This window comes from Penaeus chinensis, chromosome 19, assembly GCF_019202785.1.
Source record: "Penaeus chinensis breed Huanghai No. 1 chromosome 19, ASM1920278v2, whole genome shotgun sequence".
Taxonomy (NCBI): domain Eukaryota; kingdom Metazoa; phylum Arthropoda; class Malacostraca; order Decapoda; family Penaeidae; genus Penaeus; species Penaeus chinensis.
Window position 1 is genome coordinate 9367223 of NC_061837.1, and position 5000 is coordinate 9372222.

A 5000-nucleotide genomic window follows, 5' to 3' on the forward strand; every position below is an offset into this window, starting at 1 on the left:
CATATATACACACACGCACACATACATGTGTATATATACATATATATTTCTGTATCTATCTATCTCTGTATCTATCAGTGTGTGTGTGTTTATGTTTGTTTGTATGTGTGCGTTTATATCTCAATGTGTGTGCGTATATTCTATATATGTGCACATAAACGACGATCACAGATCCGTCAGGTAGCGAGGGAGATGCCCGCAGGTGGAAGCGCAAAGGCTCAGTCCATACGTAAGGATTCTTGCAGGTAACTATAAGGGCGCTTGCGGGCATGCATGTATGAGGGCGCGTGCGGGCGTGTGTGAAGCGCGTGCGGGCGTGTGGGCGGGCAGGCGCGGGCCACACACGTGCCGCGGGACAGTCGGTGGCCAGACACCGCGGCGGCAGGAAGGCGCCCTCCCCCTCCGTCACGCCGTGTCTCCGTCACGTGGTGTGTGGCCCTCCTGCGTCCGGCACTGCCATCCCCGGGCCGTCTCCCAGACACAGACGTCCCCTGGTCCTCCCGTGCCCCTGCACCCTTGCTCTGTACCCTCACCACATAGTGCCCCCTCCCCCAAGTGCCCACACCCGCTGTGCCCGCTGCACCCGTGCCTCTCGATCACTGGTGCACGCCCTGGCTGCATCGCGCGCTGGCACCCGTGACAAGTGGTCAGAGTGACCCTTGCTAGAAGGCCTCATGGTTTACGGTGCCACGAATTTTGTCCTGTCGAGAGAATGATACAGTTTCCCTTACCATCACACGTTGGCACCTGTGCCCGGCAGTGTTTCACTGGTGTTTACTTGATATCAGTGCCTTGGAATCCTGGCAAACAGTGTTTCTCTTATTACACAGAAAACAACATCCATGTATTAAGTGTCTGTAATGTCTGTAACCCTCCCTAAAAGTGCCCTATACTTTTTCTCTTAGAAACATTTATATTGCCTTATGCACAAAGTCGTATTTTTTCTATAAAGAGACACCATCTTAAAGAAGACATTATTAGCTTTATCAGGAAGCAGACACGCTTTTCTCATACGCACACAAACAATGTTCTCACAACCATGAAGAAAACACACAAAAAAACATTACATATTACATGCCCATGTCATCTGCCGACACAAAGAACACTCATCCCTTAGCATGATGCTTTAAGGTAGTCATTCAACTTATACTATCTGCTCTACCAGAGATACAAATCCTGTGTTATTTCTTTTTCTTTTCTCGTGTCCTCACATTTGTTCAGATATTTTTCCATTCAGTTTTATTCTAACTTCCAAGTCGCCATTCAGGAACAGTTCTTTACATTAGCGTAACTCTATTAGCTCTACACCTACACCTATACACCAGCGTTACAGGCTCAATACATGTGTCGACACCTGCGCGAGTGTCTCCACGCATCCACAACCTTTACACTTTAACATTTTTTTTCACCTCTAACTTGGTCTTCGTAGCTCCACCACAACCTCTGCGTCCCCATTTCATCCTTTACACCTTTATACGTAGAAACCAGAACATCTAGAATGAAGCTTTTATATCGCCATCACACATCTTAGCTTCGGATTCCTAATTTCAATAACCATTTTACGAATGCCTTTGTGCCTGTTTTACAAAGTCTACACCTTCACAGCAAAATCAACTTTTGTTACAACCTTTCCATATCCACAATATCTACAACAACGTACACAACACAATCCCATAGTACATAGCTATGCATTGGTATGTTAGGTACCTTTGTGCGCCACATCATCCTGGTATTTGCGAGGCTAATTTTTCAAAATCCATGAATGAGTGTGTCATATAAATCTGTGTCCTATTTATTATCTGGAATTGCGTCATTGGGTGCTACGTGTGAAGCAAGTTGATTTAGATTTTTATGCGTGATCGAAAGTGTTATTGAGCGCCTATGAATGTGTATGTGTTTTTGTTTACTTGCGTTCAATGCGTGTGTGTGTGTTTGTTTCCATGCCCGTGTTCCTGGACTTGGACGTAACGTGTATGTTTTTCTTTGAACTGTTTATACCGCGCATGCGTGTGTATACGTGTGCATCTATTTACTGTTCTGAAGGTGTGTATATGTATGTATGTGTACGTGTGCTCATGCAAGTATATGCGCGTGCATTTAAGTTGATTTTGGCCCTGCGTTTGGTCGAGGTGAGGACGGGGATACAGCCATCATCGATATCTAGACCAAAGTTGTGGATGCGTGGAGCTCCGTCTCTCTGTTAGGGAGGATGGAAGAGGGAAGATGCAGATGATAACGAATGGAGAAAGAGGAGAAAGGAAGTAAGAGAAAAGGGGAAGTGAAAGGAAGAGGAAATAGAAAAGAAGGAAGAAGAAAGAGGAGAAAAAGAGCTGAATAGATGAAGAGGTAGAAAGAGAGAGAGGGTGAGGAAGGAAAAGGGAAAGTGGATATAAAAGATAAATAAATAAATAAACAAAAATAAAAAAGACATATAATTCAAAGGGCAAAACTAGAATACCAGTGACGCTAAAACTGATCTGTAATTCTAGTGTTTCATATCCCAAGTTTAACTCTCTGAAGTACTAATAACCTTCCCAACCAGTAAATATAAAGAGTGATCAAGCCTGCAACTGCCCACACTTAATATTTTCTCTCCCTCTCTCTCTCCCTCTCGCTGTGTCGACTGGGGATATTTCGAAGGCTGTGTAGTGAGGGGCTTATTGGAGCAGCAAGAGCGACAATTAACAGTCGGTATATGAGTCAGAGTCAGGAATCAGTGTCCCAGCGGCTGAGTCCGATGATCATGTCAACAGCATTTAAATGTCAGTATGAGGCAGTGTCAGGAATCAGTGTCCTAGTGGCTGATTTAAGTTCGAGAATCAAGTCAACGACAATTAGCAATCAGTACAAGAGTCGATGTCAGTGTCCTAGCGGCTGAGGCGAGTCCGAGATCAGATCGTCCCGGTACGCTTGTTTCGCCCGTCGCTTTATTGACTTTCCTCAGCCTCTAAAAGGAACATCATTTCCATATGCATCCGGCGCTGTTTATGTGAGCTGGCTTGTACTTCGAGATATTGCTTACGTGGATTTGAAAGGCGCTCCGGGTTACGTCGATACCACGGACGGGTATATGTTTTCATGAAGGACTGATCCGCGTGGCGTCTTAAAGATGAATTGCTACTTAGATTTACTTCTGCGGGATGAAAACATTTCGCTTTGATGTGAACATTTTCAAAAATACATTTCCTATTCATAGCGGCTTCCCTCCTGCGCTGAGGTAAAATCTAGCCAGTGCTGGACCCTTCCTCCTTCACTCACCACTTCGCCTACTTTCCCCCCCTCTCGTTCTTCTCTATTCTAGTACCATACCCTCTATTTCGTTCTTGTGTTGTTCTCTCTCTCTCTCCCTCTCATTCCCTCCATTCACGTACGCCCGTCCATCCCAATCTCCCCGTTTATAAACAACTTGACAGAGAATATGACATCACCAGACGCCAGGTAATGTCACGGGGTCAGTGTGAGCCGAGCCGCTTTGTAGGAGAGAGATCAGCGCCGCGACGTCCGACTTGGGCCTCGGCGATCGGAAGATGGTCGGGGTGGGGGGGCTCGGGTCGTCGGCCGAGAATGATGGTCGTGGGAGCTTTTCTGTTTGGTGAGGGGGGTGGGGAGGAGGGAGGGGAAGAGGAAGGAGGGATGGAGAGAAGGAGGGAGGGAGGGGGTAAGAGAGAGAGAGAGAGAGAGAGAGAGAGAGAGAGAGAGAGAGAGAGAGAGAGAGAGAGAGAGAGAGAGAGAGAGAGAGAGAGAAGGGGGGGGGGGGGGGGGGAGAGATCATTGTCTAGGCTCGTTAGGATGCATTAATGATACGTTTAGTTATTTAAAAAATATCATAATGTGTATATAGTGCTCTCCTCACATACGCACACATACATGCATATATATATATATATATATATATATATATATATATATATATATATACATATATACATATATATATATATATATATATATATATATATATTCACAGATACAGGGCAATGAAAATAGTTCAATTGTCAAAATGACCGCATTTTTGTTACATCCTTCGTATCAGAGTTGTGGCAACAGTGTGGAATTGCGTTCTCTTATGCGAAATCACATCGGGCCACCCCTCAGGAGAGCCGAGCGAATGATGTTCACAAGACCTTAAACGTTCAGCTAAATTATGAAATAAAAAACGCGAAGTGTAAACATACACAGAATCAGACTATGTGTGTGTGTGTTTGTATGTATGTGCACATACATGTATGCATATATTTGTATATGCAAATATGTGAATGTATGCGTAGATAAATTGCAGTCCATCTGTTAATTCCTCTCCTTCTTATGTTAATTTCAACTCTATGAATGCATGTGTCGCTCTGTCAAAGCTACCCCAGGTACAGGTACCTCCACAGTAGGTGCCTTCTGTTAAAGACATTGGGCGGTAAAGGTATTCCCCTGGTATGGGTATCCCATGCTGCGGACGCGTGCACGTGATTGCCACTTGCCAGTTTCTAGCCAACGCTTCTCTCACGTTGCCATAGTAACCGCCGTCGAGGCTGTGAAGGTGTGGTGGTGGTGGTGGAGCCACCGCTGTACTTGTTGCTGCTACTGCTGGCCTTCATAAGAACAGAACGAGCGAACACGTCCCTTTACCCTGTCGCCCTGCTAAGCCCATGCCGCCAGCTAGCCGCGAGGGGAGACGAAGTGGGCGTAGCAAATTGTTTTCCGTTCGCCATTTGGCCTGGAACCCACCTCGACGCCCGTGTCAGTGACCCACCTCCTTCCCCTTTCCGGTCTGTCGGCGGTGTTGGCGACATACTTAACGGAGAGAGAATGAGGAAGGGGGCGATAATCAGGGGATATCAGGGGTGCGGTAGGGGGCAAGGGTTGGGTGAAGAGATGGACATGGGCGTTGATTTGTTAGGTGATGTGCCCGGTGATGGGTGGATAAATTGTTTACAAGAGGATAAATGGTGGGGGAGGCGTTTATGGATGGATTTTAGCTGATATATGGGTAAATGAGCACGTGACAAAGG

The 5000-nt window shown here is 46.0% G+C and overlaps 1 protein-coding gene across 4 annotated transcripts in view; it reads left to right on the forward strand.

The window, feature by feature from the left end:
• LOC125035474 (solute carrier family 4 member 11-like) overlaps positions 1-5000 on the forward strand; it is a 501018-nt gene that overhangs the window by 24042 nt on the left and 471976 nt on the right. The window lies entirely within an intron of this gene.